Genomic DNA, 20884 nt, shown 5'->3' with positions numbered 1-20884 from the left:
GTCAAGTCAGTTAACCCACTGTTCCCTGGGCATCGATGACGCGGATGTCAAGTCAGTTAACCCACTGTTGTTCCCTGGGCATCGATAACGTGGATGTCGATTAAGGCAGCCACCCACACCTCTCTGATTCAGAGGGGTTGGGTTAAATGCGGAAGACACATTTCAGTTGAATGCATTCAGTTGTACAACTGACTAGGTATCCCCCTTTCCAATTCTGCTGAGCAATCAAAACACTGATTTTCTATCGATGAGAGATGCAAGGAACATGATTAAGGCCAGGGTTTTTACCTGACCATCAGACATGATCATAGAAACACTCTGGGCCTAAACATGATTACTGATCTATAATCATAAACCATTTACCTGGCCATACATTTTGCTGAGCTTATTTTTTACACCTGAAGTTGATAACCTCTGACATTGAGTGTTGAACCCTATAGCCTAGAGGTTAAACATCAGTATCTGAACCTCGGGTGTCATCAACATCATTATCAGAAAGAGTGCACAGTAGATATGCAAAGAGATATAGGATGGCTCTGTGCATCCCTGACACCTCCCTCTCAGATAATATATAAATTATTGTTGAACGTGTTGTTTTGGTTGAGTCACACTTGACAAGATAACTTCACGTGTCACTCTTCAGCTTGGTAAAGCAATCATCTACTAAAACAAGTTCAGTTGAAAGGCTGTTTTGCAAAGTTGGCAACCAGTTTTTCCACACCTCAGCTAGTGTACCAGCTACCAGTAACCTATAAACCAGCTCTCCCCTGTCACACTGCTGAACCTGGCCATCTACACTGGAGGAAACATGAGACTACAGCTGCCCAACCCAGGCCTGGAAGACAGGATCCTGTCCCATGAGGAGCTGGACAAGCTGGAGACGGAAGAGGCTGGGAGTGGAGACAGGCCCAAATGGGACAACAAGACCCAATACATGCTCACCTGCGTGGGGTTCTGTGTGGGGCTGGGGAACGTATGGAGATTCCCTTACCTTTGCCAGAGTCATGGGGGAGGTAGGTGTTGTAGTGCTGTGGTGGGGTTGGATGGGGTGTGGTTGAATGGGGTTGGCTGTGGTGTGGTGTGGTTGGATGGGGTATGGTATGGTTGGATGGGCTGTGGTGTGGTTGGATGGGCTGTGGTGTGGTTGGATGGAATTGGATGGGGTTGGATGGTTTGTGGTGTGGTTGGATGGGGTTGGATGGGCTGTGGTGTGGTTGGATGGAATTGGATGGGGTTGGATGGGCTGTGGTGTGGTGTGGTTGGATGGGGTTGGATGGGCTGTGGTGTGGTGTGGTTGGATGGGGTTGGATGGGCTGTGGTGTGGTGTGGTTGGATGGGTTGAATGGGTTGTGCTGTGGTGTGGTGTGGTTGTATGGGTTGAATGGGTTGTGCTGTGGTGTGGTGTGGTTGGATGGGGTTGGATGGGCTGTGCTGTGGTGTGGTGTGGTTGGATGGGGTTGGATGGGCTGTGGTGTGGTTGGATGGGTTGAATGGGTTGTGCTGTGGTGTGGTGTGGTTGGATGGGGTTGGATGGGCTGTGGTGTGGTTGGATGGGTTGAATGGGTTGTGCTGTGGTGTGGTGTGGTTGGATGGGGTTGGATGGGCTGTGGTGTGGTTGGATGGGTTGTGCTGTGGTGTGGTGTGGTTGGATGGGTTGAATGGGTTGTGCTGTGGTGTGGTGTGGTTGGATGGGGTTGGATGGGCTGTGCTGTGGTGTGGTGGGGTTGGATGGGGTTGGATGGGATCACTTGTACAGGGAAAGCTCATGTTCTTCTCTGATTTGCTTGATGTACAATCTGTATTTGGTGACCGTGGGAAAATACTGATTTTGCTTTACTTTACAGTGTTCTTATTATTGTAGGTGCAGTTTAACACATATTCTAATTACACATTGCACACATTGTTCCACTGTTCTAAGGTACAATAAGTGTACTTACAATACAATAAAAACACAGAACTAATGAGAACAGTGAAAAACATGTCTGCTGTTTATGTCACTAGTTTATGTGTAGTCTAACCATGGTGATCTGTCTCTGTCTCTATGTAGGCTCCATGGTGATCTGTCTCTACGGAGGCTCCATGGTGATCTGTTTCTATGGAGGCTCCGTGGTGATCTGTTTCTATGGAGGCTCCATGGTGATCTGTCTCTACGGAGGCTCCATGGTGATCTGTCTCTATGGAGGCTCCATGGTGATCTGTCTCTACGGAGGCTCCATGGTGATCTGTCTCTATGTAGGCTCCATGGTGATCTGTCTCTATGGAGGCTCCATGGTGATCTGTCTCTATGTAGGCTCCATGGTGATCTGTCTCTATGGAGGCTCCATGGTGATCTGTCTCTATGGAGGCTCCGTGGTGATCTGTCTCTATGGAGGCTCCGTGGTGATCTGTCTCTATGGAGGCTCCATGGTGATCTGTCTCTATGGAGGCTCCATGGTGATCTGTCTCTGTGGAGTGTCGTGTCTTTGGCTATGCCGGATTAAGTGATATGACATGCTAACTTATAAAATTATTTCTCTGTAATTAATATTACCTGATTAAGCTAATAATGTAAATGTAATTAACTAGAAAGTCGGGGCACCACAGAAGAACGTTTATAGAGCTGTTATCTTCCGAATAAACTCTTAAAATACTTAGTAATATTTTACATCGATAGCAGTCAATATTAACCCTTATCTTATTTTCAGTCTCATCATGAAAGTTGTAAATTCTTGGTTATCTTCACGAACCCTGGCTAACAAGTTGAATCAGCAATACAAAATTGGGTTTAATTATTTATTTACTAAATACCTAACTAATCACACAGAATTACAAATACACAGAATACAATGATGTCATACAGAAAACGTCCTGGTGGACGGAGCCTGTATCATGGCTGGTTACACAAAGGAAAGGGGGTTGGGCTTGAATGAAAGAGCGGGAAGACTTAGGAACAAAGAAACAGCAGCTAAGCTATCGTAAATACATTATCTTATGCATTCTAAATTACCGCCCATTTGGAAAAGGAAAATGCAATAAATATTTACTCTGAGCTGCGCTTCGGTAGGTTGGTCGTAGATGCTGGCCGGGTTGGCCACGGATCTTCCTGGAGTGGAAGAATGTCAATGGTGGCAAATTGGATACGTGGTGGTATCTTCGTCTGGTTGTTAGACTGGATCCGTCGTCCGTCCTTTCCTAGCCCACGTTAGCAGCGGCTAACTCAACGGCTAGGAAGTATCACTTCTGTAGTGAATAAGCTCAAAGTTCATACCAGTTCATACCATAGCTCACGCCGAGGTTGGCTTAGTTCTGTTCTTGATATGTGTCTGTCCTTCTAACGTAGAGGCTGCAGTCCTCACGTACTGGAACACGTGAATGTCTTTTCGTCAAAGACTTATATAGTGGAGAGGAGGGAAGGAGGTGTTTCATCGTTTATAACCCCTGTCTCTTCACAGGGTTGGCCACTGATCGAGCAGGGCACATTCCTTATGAAAACCCAATTCTCTCATTTGGAAGCTAAAATTACATTTAATCTCCTAACAAACAATTTCAATATCAAACATTTCAATTGCATAACAATTCCATGTGACTCTGATAACTAGAGGGTGTATACTTTCTCAGGTACAGTTTATGTCGTCCTGTCATCAATCATAATGTCTCAGATAACAATGAACTGACATACATACTCATTACGTTATCAAGCATATTTCCAACTGGTTTTATTATCAAAAGATGGTTCCTTTTCCCCATTTGTTTGATGTTCCCAGACTCTCTATATTTAACACAGGCTATTCAAGTCCTTCAGTAGGGTCAGAGAGAGAGGGGAAGGGAGAAAGGTATTTATGGGGGGGTCATAAACCTTACCCACAGGCCAACGTCATGACAGGAGGCTCCATGGTGATCTGTCTCTATGGAGGCTCCATGGTGATCTGTCTCTATGGAGGCTCCATGGTGATCTGTCTCTATGTAGGCTCCATGGTGATCTGTCTCTGTGGAGGCTCCAAGGTGATCTGTCTCTATGGAGGCTCCGTGGTGATCTGTCTCTGTGGAGGCTCCGTGGTGATTTGTCTCTGTGGAGACTCCGTGGTGATCTGTCTCTATGGAGACTCCGTGGTGATCTGTCTCTATGTAGGCTCCATGGTGATCTGTCTCTATGGAGGCTCCGTGGTGATCTGTCTCTATGGAGGCTCCATGGTGATCTGTCTCTATGTAGGCTCCATGGTGATCTGTCTCTATGTAGGCTCCATGGTGATCTGTCTCTATGTAGGCTCCATGGTGATCTGTCTCTATGGAGGCTCCATGGTGATCTGTCTCAATGGAGGCTCCATGGTGATCTGTCTCTATGGAGGCTCCATGGTGATCTGTCTCTATGGAGGCTCCATGGTGATCTGTCTCTATGGAGGCTCCATGGTGATCTGTCTCTGTGGAGGCTCCATGGTGATCTGTCTCTGTGGAGGCTCCATGGTGATCTGTCTCTATGGAGGCTCCATGGTGATCTGTCTCTATGGAGGCTCCATGGTGAGCTGTCTCTATGTAGGCTCCAGCACCACAAACACTGCATTTCATTAGCTAATGTAGTAACTTATTACTACTACTTATGCTGACAGACCTTGTATAGGTGTTAAAGCTTGATTTACATCACACCTCCAGTCATAATGACTTGTCAATGACTGATGGAGAGGACATGCCTGGAGTCTATAGATAGATCCCAGGAAAAATATCTAACTGATTGTCAGTTAGTTTAACAGAGTTATTCATTTGCACTTTGCCCATGTCGCCAAACACATGATGCTACAGTGCCTTCAGAAAGTATTCATACCCCTTGATTTATTCCACATTTTGTTGTGTTACAGCCTGAATTCAATTATTTTTCTTCGAATTCCCTATTCACAATCTACACACAATACCCCATAATGACAAAGTGAAAACATGTTTTTAGAAATGTTTGCAAATGTTTTGAAATATACATTTTACAAAAGTATTCACACCCCTGAGTCAATACATGTTAGAATCACCTTTGGCAGCAATTACAGCTGTGAGTCTTTCTGGGTAAATCTTTTAAAGCTTTGCACACCTGGATTGTACAATATTTGCACATTATTATTTTTAACATTATTCTAACTCAAGTTGGTTGTTGATCATTGCTAGACAGCCATTTTCAAGTCTTGCCATAGATCTTCAAGCTGATTTAAGTAAAATCTGTAACTAGCCCACTCAGGAACATTGAATGTCGTCTTGGTAAACAACTCCAGTGTATATTTGGCCTTGTGTTTAAGGTTATTGTCCTGCTGAAAGGTGAACGTCTCCCAGTGTCTGTTGGAAAGCAAACTGAACCAGGTTTTCCTCTAGGATTTGGCCTGTGCTTAGTTCTATTAGGTTTCGTTTTATCCTATAAATCTCCCCAGTCGATGACAAGCATACCCATACCATGATGCAGCCACCACCATGCTTGAAAATATGAAGAGTGGTATTCAGGGATGTGTTGTGTTGAATTTGCCCCAAACATAACACTTTGTATTCAGGACATAAAGTTCATTCAAATGTTTTGCATTATTACTTTAGTGCCTTATTTCATAAAGGATGCATGTTTTGGAATATTTTTTGTTCTATACAGGCTTCCTTTTAACTCTGTAAATTAGTTTAGTATTGTGGAATGACTACAATGTTGTTGATCCATCCTCAATTTTCTTATATCACAGCCATTAAACTCTGTAACTGTTTTAATAACCCTCCTGTTGAGTTCGTTTCATATTAATTCATTCTGTGTTCCCGGTCCAAAATGACCGCCCCATTATAGCTGATTATAAATCCATAATAATACATATATTATCACCTAATGTTGTGTTAGATCTTTTTATCAACTTAAGTTCTTGTGAACATTACAAGTTTTGAACTTCTATTTGCTATTTATGGCCTGTTGGCCTCATTGACCTGAGCTCATACAACTAGTTTTTGAGTAGAAAAAGCATAATGTATGGATTATTTTGACTATAACAAATACTCAGATGAAACATATTGTGCTATTTATCACAGACTACTTTGTGTCAAAGTTTAACAAGGACTCTCTCCTCCTCACCAGTGTCATGATCAAAGATATGATCAAGAGCCTCACATACAGTATATCGTTTGGTCATTGTGCTGCCACAGAATGAATTGTGAGAAAGGCCTCAAAAAAAGCTTTATATACCAGAGCTGCGAGAAAAGTTCTATATATTATTGAAACAATGTTGCGATTGTTTGTGAGAATACCAACAGGTGTGGTTCCCGTGGGGGAAAGATTCTATTGGGGAAAGGTTCCTGTGGGGGTTGCCATGGAAGCCAAGAAGGGGAGTGAGGTGTGTGTGTGTGTGTGTGTGTGTGTGTGTGTGTGTGTGTGTGTGTGTGTGTGTGTGTGTGTGTGCTCAAACACACGTGCATGTGGGGGTCTGGGAGAGGAAGTGTGTCCATCTGATGAATGGGCATGTGCTTGAACTCAATTTTATACACTAATTGTAGTCTCACCCATTCATTTCTAATGACCGGTCATTTTTGACAGTGAACACCACAGGTGTACAAAAGTTAAAATAAAACACCCAAAATGTTATGAAAATCATCAAAATGTATTTTGTGTGTTCAGATGCCCTGTGTGGACAAAGTCATGGAACCTTATGACAATCAGATTAAATGAACTACATTTTCAGAGAGAAACCTTGTAAATCGGTCAAATTCGACCGGAACCCAGCAGGAGGGTTAAAGTCCATTGGCCTCATGGTAAAATCCCTGAGCGGTGTCCTTCCTCTCCGGCAACTGATTTAGGAAGGACACCTACATCTTTGTAGTGACTGGGTGTACTGATACACCATCCAAAGTGTAATTAATAACTTCACCATGCTCAAAGGAATATTCAATGTCTGCTTTTTTTGTATCCTTCTACCAATAGTTGCCCTTCTTTGCAAGATATTGGAAAAAGTCGCTGGTCTATGTAGTTGAATCTGTTTTTGAAATTCACTGCTTGACTGAGGAACCTTACAGATAAATGTATGTGTGGGGTACAGAGATGAGGTAGTCATTAAAAAATCATGTAAAACACTATTATTGTAGAGTCCATGCAACTTATTGTGACTTGTTAAGCACATTTTTACTCCTGAACTTATTTAGGCTTGCCATAACAAAGGGGTTGAATACTTACATTTTCAGCTTTTCATTTTTTATTCATTTGTAAGAATTTCACAAAACATAATTCCACTTTGACATGATGAGGTATTGTGTGTAGGCCAGGGACACAACGTCTCAATGTAATCCATTTTAAATTCAGGCTGTAACACAACGAAATGTGGAAAAAGTCAAGGGGTGTGAATACTTTCTGAAGACACTGTATAGCCATCTACTGTATTGTTGGCAAACATTGAGAAGACTATTTCTAATGGTTATACACTGGGATAATGAGGGATATAACTACAGCATGTGTTCTCTTGTGCCGACCCAGGGTAGATAGGGTGCTGTAGCCCAGTAAAATCCACCCAGTGTGATAAATGGAAGGAAACACTTCTGCTCTTATCTTATCTAAATACAGAGAGAGTGCCTAAATGGACTTACGGTAACATCCCATCACGTTCTATGGAAACCATTTGACTACAAGCGCCTGAATGACACATAAGGACTGTTAAGGCAGATAAAGACTGTTATCTACTGAAGATTGATAATGGACAGGAAATCCTTGAGAAGTGTTTGTTGTGAACTGAGGGATAATCACTTGCACATTGAACCACCAACACCATCACTATCCCGTGCCACAGTAAATCCCTTACTTCAGCCATTCCTGCCTGCAACAGGTGTATTGACTTGTCTCCTTAAAAGGACATCAGTGTTATGTGATTCCCAAGTGGTTTTATTGTTTCTCTCCATCTGTTTCTATCCTTTTTTGGCAGTATGTTTAGACAGGTATGTGTATCTATGAGCCCTGTGTTTTTATCCATACCCCAGTACAGGTGTTTCATATTTAAACCTTTATTTAACTAGGCAAGTCAGTTAAGAACAAATTCAAATTTAGAATGACAGCCTATCGGGGAACAGTGGGTTAACTGCCTTGTTCAGGGGCAGAACGACAGATTTTTACCTTATCAGCTCGGGGATTCGATCCAGCAACCTTTCGGTTAATGGCCCAACGCTCTAACCACTTGGCTACCTGCCACCCCTATATATGATACAGAAGACTTGTAATATACACTCCATTACATCTGCAGGTGTCTGTATGTCATGAGATGTCACTAAGAGTCATGGATATGTACCAATGATTTAAGAGCTTTGATTGTGGCCCCTTTGTTCTCAGGTGCATTCATGATTCCTTTCCTGATCCTACTGGTTCTAGAAGGTGTTCCCCTGCTCCATCTGGAGTTTGCTATTGGTCAACGTCTAAGGAAAGGCAGTTTAGGCGTGTGGTCAACAATTCATCCTTACTTAGCTGGAGTTGGTAAGCAACACTTTCCCTATCTCTGGTCCAGGGCAAATACATAATGTGCAGTTTGCTGCATGTAAGCAGCAGAGAAACGCCCCGGGACCAGAGCTACACGTCATGCTTCAATAAACCTTAAGTCATCATGGACTCACTGCTCTGTGTTCTTGCCAGGCATAGCGTCCATGTTTGTTTCTTTGATGATCAGCCTGTACTACAACACCATCATGGCCTGGGTGATGTGGTACTTGTTTAACTCCTTCCAAGAGACGCTGCCTTGGAGCCAGTGTCCCCTCAATTACAATCTAACAGGTAAGAGTTCAGTACAGACACAGTCTCCATGCAAGACTGGTAAAAATGAGAAATCAAATCAAATCAAATTGTATTAGAAACATGTGCCGAATACAACAGGTGTAGACCTTACAGTGAAATGCTTACTTACAAGCCCCTAACCAACAATGCAGTTAAAAAAAAATACCTGTAAGAATAAGAGATAAAAGTGACAAGTAATTAAAGAGCAGCAGTAAAATAACAATAGTAAGACTATATACAGGGGGGTGCCGCTCCAGAGTCAATGTGCGGGGGCACCGGTTAGTTGAGGTAGTATGTACATGTAGGTAGACTTATTAAAGTGACTATGCATAGATGACAACCGAGAGTAGCAGATGTACTGTATAGTATTTGAAACATGATGGGGGTCAGGGGTCAATTCCATTTAAAATTCATCTATGCATAGGATGACAGCTACATTACAAGGAAGAAGGAAGAAGGAAGAAGTACATTTATTATGGAATCTGAAGATACTCTGCATGTACTATGGCTGAACATTGTCTGCATCCTAAATGCCACCCTATTCCCTATAGTGTAATACTTTTGACCAGAGCTCTATTGGCCCGGGTCGAAAGTATTGCACTGGGGAATAGTGTGCTGTTTGGGATGCAACCTATGTATGAATCATCCAGTCGTGTATGTCTAATTATAATAATGTATTATTTGTCAATTCTTTAACTAAATGTCCCAGGCCTGGTGTCAGAGTGTGAGCAGAGCTCCCCGGTGGATTACTTCTGGTACTGAGAGACCCTGAACACCACCCCAGACATCGGTGAGAACGGGGGTCTGCAGTGGTGGATGGTGCTGTGTCTGGTCAGTGCCTGGGCCGTGCTCTATATCTGCATCATCCGAGGCATCGAGACCACTGGGAAGGTAGAGCAGCTCAATCTATCTGAGACCAGGACTACATGTTAACGTTCACATTTATATCCAATTATGACCAATAACAATGGATGAAAATGGACAAATGGACAAATAAAATAGTATAAAGGAAGTTTTATGTATCATGTCTCAGTGATTGCGAATACAAATAAAGATATAGTGAAATCACTGTCTCCCCTCTCCTCATAGGCTGTGTATATCACCTCAACGCTACCCTACGTCGTGTTGAGCATTTTCCTGATCAGAGGTCTGACTTTGAAAGGCTCTTTGAGTGGAGTCGTGTTTCTCTTCACCCCGGACGTAAGTCAAGTGTTGTTGTCCAAATGGCAACCTATTCCCTATATAGTGTACTACTTTTGACTACAGCCATATGGGCCCTGGTTAAAAGTAGTGCACTATACAGGGAATAGGATGCCATTTGGGACACCGTTACACTTCACAAAAAACTCACACTAAAACAAATGCAAACCCATCCCTGAAATGATATCAGATAAATAGGTCATATATAAATCAGGTAAATCTGATTCATGTAACAAAACGTTGTGTTGTCCCAGTTGACAGAGCTGACCAATCCAACTACCTGGCTGGATGCAGGTGCCCAGGTGTTCTATTCCTTCTCCATAGCATTTGGCGGACTCATCTCTTTTTCCAGCTACAACTCTGTGCAGTAAGTCACAATCATCCATCTAAACTACTATTGTTTAATCAATGTATTATATATTTTATAAAAAAAAGTGTTTTACTATGTTGTATTGGGACACTTTTGAATTACGTTATAAAGCACGACAACTGTGCTAAAATAGAGCGTTATGGTGTCCATATTAGGACAGGCTCAGTCTCAGCACCTGGGTCTCGATCCCGCCCTGTGCAACTGGGTCCTGGACTTTCTGATGGGACGCCCCCAGGTGGTGAGGGTAGGAAACAACATCTCCATCCCGCTGATCCTCAACACTGAGGCCCCACAAGGGTGCGTTCTCAGCCCTCTCCTGTACTCCCTGTTCACACATGACTGCGTGGGCATGCACGCCTCCAATTCAATCATCAAGTTTGCAGATGACATTACAGTGGTAGGTTTGATTACCAACAACGACAAGACGACCTACAGGGAGAGGTGAGGGCCCTCGGAGTGTGGTGTCAGGAAAATAACCTCACACTCAAAGTCAACAAAACAAAGGAGATGATCATGGACTTCAGGAAACAGCAGAGGGAGCAGCCCCCTATCCACATCGACGGGACAGTAATGGAGAAGGTGGAAAGTTAAGTTCCTTGGCGTACACATCACGAACAAACTGAAATGGTCCACCCACACAGACAGCGTTTCTTCAGGAGGCTGAAGAAATTTGGCTTGTCACCGAAAACACTCACAAACTTTTAGAGATGCACAATCAAGAGCATCAAGTCGGACTGTATCACCGCCTGGTATGGCAACTGCTCCGCCCACAACCGTAAGGCTCTCCAGAGGGTAGTGAGGTCTGCACAACGCATCACCGAGTGCAAACTACCTACCCTCCAGGACTCCTACACCACCCGATGTCACAGGAAGGCCATAAAGATCATCAAGGACAACAACCACCGGAGCCACTGCCTGTTCACCCCGCTATCATCCAGAAGGCGAGGTCAGTACAGGTGCAGCAAAGCAGGGACCGAGAGACTGAAAAACAGCTTCTATCTCAAGGCCATCAGACTGTTAAACAGCCATCACTAACATTGAGTGGTTGCTGCCAACATACTGACTCAAATCTCTAGCCACTTTAATAATTAAAATTTGTATGCAATAAATGTATCACTAGTCACTTTAACCTCTACGGGCTAGGGGGCAGTATTGAGAATTTTGGAAAAAATATGTGCCCATTTTTAACTGCCTCCTACACCAACTCAGAAGCTAGAATATGCATATTATTGTTCAGGTTTGGATAGAAAACACCGTAAAGTTTCTAAAACTGTTTGAATGGTGTCTGTGAGTATAACAGAACTCCTATGGCAGGCAAAAACCTGAGAAGGTTTCATGCAGGAAGTACCCTGTCTGACAAGGTGTTGTTGTTCTTGCTTCTGTTTATTGAAGAGTCAGGATCTTAGCTGTAACGTGACAATTCCTAGGGCTCCAATAGGCTCTCAGAACCCCGGAAAAACCTGAACGATGACGAGGCAGCCTCAGGCTGAAACACAGAATCCCCTTTTCCAAGTGGCCCATCAGAGGACAATGGAATTAAGCGCGTGCCCGATTCGACCCCGTGCAGTATTTTCCTTCGGCTGTTTAGCTAATTGCAGATTCCCGGTCGGAATATTATCGCTTTTTTACGAGAATAAATTGCATAAAAATTGATTTTAAACAGCGGTTGACATGCTTCGAAGTACGGTAATGGAATATTTAGATATTTTTTGTCACGTTCTGCGCCATGCGCGCGACCGTGATTTACCATTCTGATAGTGTCGAGAACGCACGAACAAAACGTCGCTGATGGAACATAACGATGGATTATTTGGGACCAAACCTACATTTGTTATTGAAGTAGAAGTCCTGGGAGTGCATTCTGACGAAGAACAGGAAAGGTAAGACCATTTTTCTTATAGGAAATGTGATTTTGGTGAAGGCTAAACTGGGTGGGTGTCTAAATAGCTAGCCCGTGATGGCTGGGCTATGTACTTAGAATATTGCAAAATGTGCTTCATCCGAAAAGCTATTTTAAAATCGGACATATCGTGTGCATTGAGGAGTAATGTATCTATAATTCTTAAAATAATTGTTATGCTTTTTGTGAACGTTTATCGTGAGTAATTTAGTAAATTGTTAGTAAATTCCCCGGAAGTTTGCGGGGGGTATGCTTTTTCTGAACGTCACATGCTAATGTAAAAAGCTGGTTTTTGATATAAATATGAACTTGATTGAACAGACATGCATGTATTGTATAACATAATGTCCTAGGTGTGTCATCTGATGAATATCATCAAAGGTTAGTGCTGCATTTAGCTGTGGTTTGGGTTTTTGTGACATTATATGCTAGCTTGAAAAATGGGTGTCTGATTATTTCTGGCTGGGTACACTGCTGACATAATCTAATGTTTTGCTTTCGTTGTAAAGCCTTTTTGAAATCGGACAGTGTGGTTAGATTAACGAGAGTCTTGTCTTTAAATAGCTGTAAAATAGTCATATGTTTGAGAAATTGAAGTAATAGCATTTCAAACGTTTTAAAAATCGCGCCACAGGATTCAACTGGCTGTTACGTAGGTGGGACGAATTCGTCCCGCCGGTCCCATAGAGGTTAAGCGATGCCACTTTATATAATGTTTACATACCATACATTACTCATCTCATATGTATATACTGTACTCAAAAGCATCTACTGCATCTTGCCTATGCCGCACAGCCATCGCTCATCCATATATTTATATGTACTGTTGTGTCTTTGCTATGCCAGATTAAGTGATATGACATGCTATTTTATAAAATCATTTCTCTGTAATTAATATTACCTGATTAAACTAATCATGTAAATATAATTATCTAGAAAGAATGTTAATAGACCTGTTATCTTCCGAATAAACTCTTAAAGACCTGGTAATCTTTTACCTCAAAAGCAGTCAATCATTAATTGTCACCGTATTCAGTCTCATCTGAATGTCGTAAATTCTTGGTTATCTTCACGAACCCTGGCTAACAAGTTGAATCAGCAATACAAAATTTGGTTTAATTATTTATTTTCTAAATTCCTAAATAATCACAGAATTACATATACACAGGATGGATCATACATTGATTAGTAATTATGTCGTACAAGAAAACGTCCCTTGTGGACGGAACCGATATGACGGCCGGTTACACAAAGAAAGGGGGTTGGGTTTGAATGAAAGCGCGGGAAGACTGAGGAACAAAAGGTTTGGGTCTCTATCAGACGTCGTGAAGCTATGCTATTGTAATCTTATGCATTCTAAATAAACGCCCACTTGGAAAAGGAAAATGCAAGAAATATTTACTCTGAGCTGCGCTTCGATAGATTGGTCGTAGATGGAAAGCTGTGTTGCCCAGCAGGGATCTCTTGTCCTCTGAAGAATGTCTGGTGGTAAAGTGGATACGTTGTAGTACCGTTGTCGTGTGGTAGATCAAATACTTTGTCCGTCCTTTCCTAGCCCACGTTTACAGCTGCAGCTGCTAACTCAACGGCTAGGAGGTATCTCTTCTTTAGTGAATAAGAGTTCAAAGTTCATACCAGGTTGCCATACTATACACTTATGCTATATTCTGGCTGGTATAGTCAAAATTCATCCTTCCGGCGTGTCGATCGTCACCTCCACGTTGAAATTCGCCCTTTTTAAGGTATGGACAGCAGTCCTCACGTCACCGGGAACACGATGCTAATTTCGTTAGTTTATTGTCGTTCAAACGTTCGCAACTAGAGCTCACGCTGAGGTTGGCTTAGTTCTGTAGTTGATATTAGCCCTTTTAACGTATGGACAGCAGTCCTCACGTCCTCAGGAACAACAAAGTTACATTTTCGTAAAGGGGCTTATGTAGTGGTGGGAGAGAAGGGCGTGTTTCATAGTTTACAACCAATGTCTGTTCACTTGGGCACTGAGTGAGCAGAGTTTTTACTTCATGAAAACCATTCTCTCATTTAGAAGCTAAAATTACATTTCATCTTTTCACAAATAGTTTCATATTTAAACATTTAAATTGCACAACAATTCCATGTGAATCTGACTAGACTTTCCAAGATACATTTTATGTCATCCTATCATCAGTAACAATGTCTCAGACGACAACTGATCTGACATCATATTCTTTAAGTACCAACGCATATTTTCAGCTGGTTGGATTACCGAAATATGGTTCTGTTCCCCACCCTTTTGATGTTACCAGACTCTCTCTATGTTAACAAAGGGCTTTCCAACAGTCACATCTGTAGAGTAGAGAGAGGAAAGGTGGGAAGGTATTTATGGGGGTCATAAACCTCACCAACATGGCAACGTCATGACAGTACACATTCTTATTCATTCCTTTACACTTGTGTACAGTATATAAGGTAGTTGTTGTGAAATTGTTAGATTACTTGTTAGATATTACTGCATGGTCAGAACTAGAAGCACAAGCATTTTGCTACATTCGCATTAACATCTGCTAACCATGTGTATGTGACCAATAGCATTTGATTTGATTTGATTTGAGCAGGACATTGTTGTTTTTGATCCCCAGTAACAACTGTGAACAGGATGCAGTGATCATCTCTGCCGTCAATGGCTTCACCTCCGTCTACGCTGCAACAGTCATCTACACCATCATTGGTTTCAGAGCCACAGAGAGATTTGACAACTGTCTTGGCGGGTAGGAATCTACCCGTCTCTGTAGATGACATGTTCCTACTACAGTACTCACTGCATCCGATATGATATGAGTACAGTTGCCAAAATTCGTCACCTTTCCCAAAATTCCCAGGTTTTTCAGAAATCCCAGTTGGAAGAGTCGTGTAATCAGGATGGGATAAGCAGGACATCTGGGAATCCTCCAACCACGATTTCTGTAAAATCGGGGAATTTTGCAACCCTAAATGTACCTAACAGTGCCCCCTACATCCGATATGACAGTATGATAGCCGATGTGACATAGTTAGATGTAATGTTACCACGAAAGTTACCATGACGTCAACTCATTTTCCACAATGATTCTGTAGAAATATCCTGGCACTGCTGAATACATTTGATCTCCCCGAGGGAAACGTCACTGAAAGCAACTATGATCAGGTTCTCCAGAGTCTCAATGGAACACATCCAGAAGTCATTCAGGGACTCAACTTGAAGACCTGTGACTTGAACACTTTCCTCAGCGAGGTATGATTTTTAGGGCTGGTTTCCCAGACACAGATTAACCGTAGTCCCGGACTAAAAAGCATGCTCAAAGAGATTCTCCATTGAAAGTGCTTTTTAGTCCAGCAGTAGGCCTAATCTGTGAATGGGAAACCAGAGTTTTAAAGCTAGCTAAGGTCTCTTACATACATGCTCCACATGCTTTTAATTTCATCGTATAAATACTGACAATATAAGAATATTATTTTAGCTTGACTATATGGCAATGGCAATCCCAAAGGGAACTATACACTGAATATTCTAGTCCTATACAGTGTAGTAACACAATGTTACAGGCTCTAATTCCACTCCTTCTCTATGTGTCCTGATGCAGGGGGTTGAAGGAACTGGTCTGGCCTTTATCGTGTTCACAGAGGCCATCACTAAGATGCCTGCATCTCCTGTTTGGTCAGTCTTGTTCTTCATCATGCTCTTCTGTCTCGGCCTGTCCTCCATGTTTGGCAATATCGAAGGAGTTCTTGTACCACTTCAGGACCTGGGGGTTTTCCCCAAAAGTTGGCCCAAGGAGGCCACCACAGGTGAGACAAGAGTTGGGACAGACTGGGACCGGACATCAGCTCAGGCAACACACCGGCCCATTAATTTACTTCGGACCAAAACCCCCCGCTGGTCTAAAGATGGACCAGCCTATCTGTCATTTGCCCGAACTGCCCTATGGCCAGTCTGTTTCTGGACAAGAGCAATACAGACCTATGTTTTCCAATGTTGAGAGATTGAAGCCTCTTTGTTAAATATCTTTAACTCATGTTCTTTATTCTGTTACAGGGATAACGTGTGTCCTCTGCTGCATTGTTGGACTGCTATTTGTCCAAGGCTCAGGGAACTACTGGCTGTCACTCTTTGACAGCTATGGCGGGTCCATTCCTCTGCTGATCATTGCATTCTGTGAGATGGTCGGGGTTGTGTACCTCTATGGTATTGATAGGTGAGTAATAAATTCATTCTGTGAGATGGGGGGTTGAGTTCGAAACATTCAATCAAATCAAATCAAAGTTTATTTGTCACGTGCGTCGAATACAACAGGTGTAGACCTTACAGTGAAATGCTTACTTACAGGCTCTAACCAACAGTGCAAAAAAGGTATTAGGTGAACAATAGGTAAGTAAAGAAATAAAAACAACAGTAAAAAGACAGCGAAAAATAACAGTAGTGAGGCTATATACAGTAGTGAGGCTATAACAGTAGCGAGGCTATATACAGGCACCGGTTAGTCGGGCTGATTGAGGTAATATGTACATGTAGATATGGTTAATGTGACTATGCATATATGATAAACAGAGAGTAGCAGTAGTGTAAAAGAGGGTTTGGCAGATGGTGGGTGGTGGGTGGTGGGACACAATGCAGATAGCCCGGTTAGCCAATGTGCGGGGGCACTGGTTGGTCGGGCCAATTGAGGTAGTATGTACATGAATGTATAGTTAAAGTGACTATGCATATATGATAAACAGAGAGTAGCAGCAGCGTAAAAGAGGGGTTGGGTGGGCACACAATGCAAATAGTCCAGGTAGCCATGTGATTACCTGTTCAGGAGTCTTATGGCTTGGGGGTAAAAACTGTTGAGAAGCCTTTTTGTCCTAGACTTGGCACTCCGGTACCGCTTGCCATGCGGTAGTAGAGAGAACAGTCCATGACTTGGGTGGCTGGGGTCTTTAACAATTTTTAGGGCCTTCCTCTGACACCGCCTGGTGTAGAGGTCCTGGATGGCAGGCAGCTTAGCCCCAGTGATGTACTGGGCCGTACGCACTACCCTCTGTACAGTAGAAGACACACAATTACCACAACAAACTGTGATTGGATGGAATTTTTGTATTTTTGGTACTGGCCAGCCGGGCTAGTAGACCTAAAATTCTACTATCCCGGGTCCAAAATGTCACTCGCCATTGTGCCAGTTTGGCACATTTTCTACTAGCCCGGTCTGAAAAATACTAGTCTCGGGTTAGCTTAATTTTCATCCATAGTAAACTGGGTTGGACTTGCTAGGTGTTGAAAATATGTACATTACCAGTCAAAAGTTTGGACACACCTACTCATTCAAGGGTTTTTCTTTATTTTTACTATTTTCTACATTGAAGAATAATAGTGAAGACATCAAAACTATTAAATAACACATATGGAATCATGTAGTAACCAAAAAAGTCTTAAACATTCCTAATATATTTTATATTTTACATTCTTCAAAGTAGCCACCCTTTGCCTTGATGACAGCTTTGCGCACTCTTGGCATTCTTTCAACCAGCTTCATGAGGAATGTTTTTCCAACAGTCTTGATGGAGTTCCCATATATGCTGAGCACTTGTTGGCTGCTTTTCCTTCACTCTGCGGTCCAACTCATCCCAAACCATCTCAATTGGGTTGAGATCAGGTGATTGTGGAGGCCAGGTCATCTGACGCAGCACTCCATCACTCTCCTTCTTGGTCAAATAGCCCTTACACAGCCTGGAGGTGTATTTTGGGTCATTGTCCTGTTGAAAAACAAATCCCACTAAGCGCAAACCAGATGGGATGGCGTATCGCTGCAGAATGCTATGGTAGCCATGCTGGTTAAGTGTACCTTGAATTCTAAATAAATAACTGACAGTGTCATCAGAAAAGCACCCCCACACCTCCACCTCCATTCTTCACGGTGGGAACCACACATGCAGAGATCATCCGTTCACCTACACTGTGTCTCACAAAGACACGGCGGTTGGAACCAAAAATCTCAGATCTGGACTCATCAGACCAATGGACAGATTTCCGCTGGTCTAATATCCATTGCTCGTGTTTCTTGGCCCAAGCAAGTCTTCCTCTTATTGGTGTTTTTCTACAGGACAATGACCCAAAACACACCTCCAGTGTTGCATCAGATGACCTGGCCTCCACAATCACCTGACCTCAACCCAGTTGAGATGGTTTGGGATGAGTTGGACCGCAGAGTGAAGGAAAAGCAGCCAACAAGTGCTCAGCATATGTGGGAACTCCTTCAAGACTGTTGGAAAAACATTCCTCATGAAGCTGGTTGAGAGAATGCCAAGAGTGTGCAAAGCTGTCAACAAGGCAAAGGGTGACTACTTTGAAGAATGTAAAATACAAAATATATTTTTAACACTTTTTTGGTTACTACATGATTCCATATGTGTTATTTTATGGCTTTTACGTCTTCACTATTATTCTACATTGTAGAAAATAGTAAAAATAAAGAAAAACCCTTGAATGAGTAGGTGTGTCCAGACTTTTGACTGGTACTGTATAATGACAATAGTTTTGTGTGTCTCTCTCTCTCTGTGCCAGGTTCAACGATGATATAAAGTTCATGATCGGCCACAAGCCCAACTTCTTCTGGCAGATCACATGGAGATTTGTCAGCCCCGCCATCATGTTTGTCATCTTTGTGTTCTACTTTATCACTAAAGTCACCGAAACGCTCCTATATAAAACCTGGAATCCTGAATCGGTACGGTTTTTGCTCTGTCAAGTCTATAAATCTGTTGAAATCAAAACATTCAAATTGCAACACATAAATGCTGCTGTCATTTGTTTTCAGGCCTCTTAACATACTACTCACAAACAAAGATTTTCCATATGCCTATATTTACATGTATAGCTCCACTAGTCACATAATCTCCATATGGTAGAGTACTGTACATTACAGTGACAACACGGACATACTAAAAGCCTTATACCATTCATCTTCCGTTACAGGAAAACTTCCCTACATTGGAGGAGAAGCCCTATCCAGCCTGGATCTATGTGATAATCTTTATCCTGGCAGGGATACCCAGTCTAGCTGTGCCTGGCACTGCTCTCTTCAAATGTTTACGGAGGAAGAGAGATAGAAGTCTGAACAGCAAGAGCTCAAAACAGTCTCTAACCAAATTGACATGAACGACAAGGCTCAGGATGGTAAATCCCGTACCTGATTACCCGTAAAAACTCCCCACCAATAAAAACTTAATAAATACAAAGCCTTTAACGTATATTCATTTTCATAAACGTATGTACTGTTTTTATTTATTAATGATTATTTATTTAATTTCTTTCATTCTGTAAAGTGTGTTGTGACTTTAAATTGTGATTTGATTTGAATCTTACTGAGATATTTTTAGCATAGTATTGCTGAATATCTTGTACACTGAAATGTCTATGAATGAAAACTGTAGTATCTGAGGATGCTTCTTAGATCGAGGACTCCGGACACGTAAGTACATTTTAGTATTTCATTGTAACTTAGAATAACATTAGAGGAATGTAGCTGGCATAAGCTACCTGAGGCCTCTTTAGGTTATAGCAGACATTAAAGGGCTACGGAAAGTGGGAAGCAAACTACATATTGAGTCAATACTGCCATCTATTGGTAAACATAATACTTAACATACACTGAGTGTACAAAACATTAAGAACACCTGCCCTTTCCATGACGTAGACTGACCAGGTGAAAGACATGATCCCTTTTTCATGTCACTTGTTAAATCCACTCCAACTCAGTGTAGATGAAGGCGAGGCGACAGGTTAAAGAAGGATTTTTATGCCTTGAGACATGGATTGAGTATGTGTGCCATTCAGAGGGTCAATGGGCAAGACAAAATATTTAAGTGCCTTTGAACGGGGTATGGTAGTAGGTGTCAGGCGCACCGGTTTGTGTCAAGAACTCCAACGCTGCTGGGTTTTTCACCCTGTGTATCAAGAATAGTCCACCACCCAAAGAACTTCCAGCCAACTTGACACAACTGTGGGAAGCATTTAAGTTAACATGGGCCAGCATCCCTGTGGAATGCTTTCGACACCTTGTAGGATTCCATGCCCCGGTGAATTGAGGCTGTTCTGAGGGCATACTTTCATTCTGCAGCACTAGAGGGCAGAGTTAGCTATTCAACTGAAGTCATAAATTACTCCTCTTCAAATGTAGTTCTCATTATTTCTTGCTGTAGTTTTTTATGAATCTCCACTGCTTTTGCTACTCTGTATTAGCTTGCTCTAACGAGGGTTTAGGTTCAGGTTGTTACAAGGGTTTAGGTTCAGGTTGTTGTTTCTAAAAGGGTAGCATGGCCATCCTCCAACTAAATATTTCCTGATACATTTCAACTTATTTGATGGAGTTGATTGCACGATTGATTCTAATATGATGCCATTTCAATATGAATGGATACTGCTGTCAAGCCTGAGAGCCAATAGATGGTAGTGACTGGTCTGACCATGGATGTGCTGTACAGAGTCCACATGGGTGAGTTGGGAGGCTGCCCTCTTGAGATAAGTGTGCAGATGGTAAATTTCAGCAATAAGGCCCGAGGGGGTGTGGTATTTGGCCAATATTCCACGGCTAAGGGTTGTTCTTAGGCACCTTGCAATGCGGTAAAAAGCAATGTTCTGATATACCACGGCTTTGAGCCAATCAGCATTCAGGGCTCGAACCACCCAGTTTATAATAATTCT

At 42.4% G+C, this 20884-nt stretch overlaps 1 pseudogene; it reads left to right on the top strand.

The window, feature by feature from the left end:
• The first annotated feature begins 715 nt into the window (after window positions 1–715).
• LOC115177012 (sodium-dependent neutral amino acid transporter B(0)AT1-like) lies at window positions 716–19422 on the top strand (annotated as a pseudogene).
• The last annotated feature ends 1462 nt before the right edge of the window (window positions 19423–20884 follow it).

Source organism: Salmo trutta, chromosome 37, assembly GCF_901001165.1.
Source record: "Salmo trutta chromosome 37, fSalTru1.1, whole genome shotgun sequence".
Taxonomy (NCBI): Eukaryota; Metazoa; Chordata; class Actinopteri; order Salmoniformes; family Salmonidae; genus Salmo; species Salmo trutta.
This window is presented reverse-complemented; position numbering and strand designations above follow the sequence as displayed.